The sequence below is a fragment of the Euprymna scolopes genome, chromosome 2 (genome assembly GCF_053919585.1).
Source record: "Euprymna scolopes isolate OS-2025 chromosome 2, ASM5391958v1, whole genome shotgun sequence".
Lineage (NCBI taxonomy): Eukaryota > Metazoa > Mollusca > Cephalopoda > Sepiida > Sepiolidae > Euprymna > Euprymna scolopes.
The window spans coordinates 157,245,781-157,247,106 of record NC_136483.1 but is presented as its reverse complement, the minus strand read 5'-3'; the positions used below and the strand labels follow the sequence as shown (position 1 = coordinate 157,247,106).

General features: G+C 26.5%; 1 pseudogene; it reads right to left on the bottom strand.

Moving 5' to 3' along the window:
• Positions 1–543: 543 nt before the first annotated feature.
• Positions 544–671, bottom strand: LOC145242759 (U2 spliceosomal RNA; annotated as a pseudogene).
• Between the last annotated feature and the right edge of the window lie 655 nt (positions 672–1,326).

The following is a 1,326-nucleotide window of genomic DNA, read 5'->3' as shown; positions in this document are numbered from 1 at the left end:
CCGTAAACAACTGCTTAAAATATACTTGAAATAAAGTAATGATTAAATCAGAAACTGTTCCAGCAGCTTTTCGAAAGTAATACATACAAATATTAACACGGTTAGGGATTAGGCAACCATTGCTTCAACACGGATTTCTGAGTATAGTATCAGTTTCAGCATTCCAGTGACTTAAATCCCCCCTTTTTGGGTCTTTGTTAATGGAGGAGACATCCTTCATTACTGATACGATTTTTATTCTTGTTATTGACTAGAGTGCCCCTTTTGGGGAGCTGGTTTCCCCCTAAATTTTTAACTGACCTCATGTCCAATTCCGCCCTCGTGACGAGGCAAGTAAACAAACAAATATAATCAGAACGGACATTTTCCAGGGCATTTTATAATTAATCAGAAGTAACAGTTCCAGAGCATTTTGTAATTAAATCAGAAATAACTTTTTTCCAGTTACTTTTTTAATAGTAAAACTTTGCTACATTAGTACCTATTTACAATGCCTCCTCATGGGACAGATTTAGACACCAGGGTTGTTTTTTAATGTGGAGAAAAAATTGTCTTAAAAATTGTCTTAGTCGTAAAGGATTTCTCTTCCACTGAGAGAGAAGAAATTGAAATATAGCACCTGAAGAACAGACACTACACTTTGATCTTAGCCAAAAGGCCAAGAAAGACAAATCATTTTTATTAACTTTGCCTCAACAGTCCCACCAATTTTTGTTTTATATTTTCAAGGGTGACATGTTTTATTTGGAATATTCCACTTTCCTTTTTAGGGATGCACATCATGATAACGGACGGAGCGATTAATAATAATAATAATAATAATAATAATAATAATAATAATAATAATAATAATAATAATAATAATAATAATAATAACAACAACAACGAGTATAAAATATAATGATTATAAAATAATAATAATAATTTTAATAATAATATTTGTAGTGAAAATTTGTAAAAAGATATATAAAAATAAACAAAAGATATTGTAATAATAATAAAATAAATAATATAAAAGAAAAAATAACATTAATGATAACAACTGATATTAATGATGAAAATAATAGACATAAAAATGATAATAACACTACGAATGAAAATAACATTAATTATAAAAAAATATGACAGTAATACTGATGATCATAATGATAAATGTGGTTATAATATAAATGACAGTAACATCATTTATAATTAAAAATAAAATAAAAGTTAAAGTAAATTTATAATGATGATGAAAAACTAAGAATAGTGTATACATATATAAATAAATAATAAAAAAACAAAATAACAGAAAAAGTTGAAAGAAATCACAAAATTTAAAAGTAC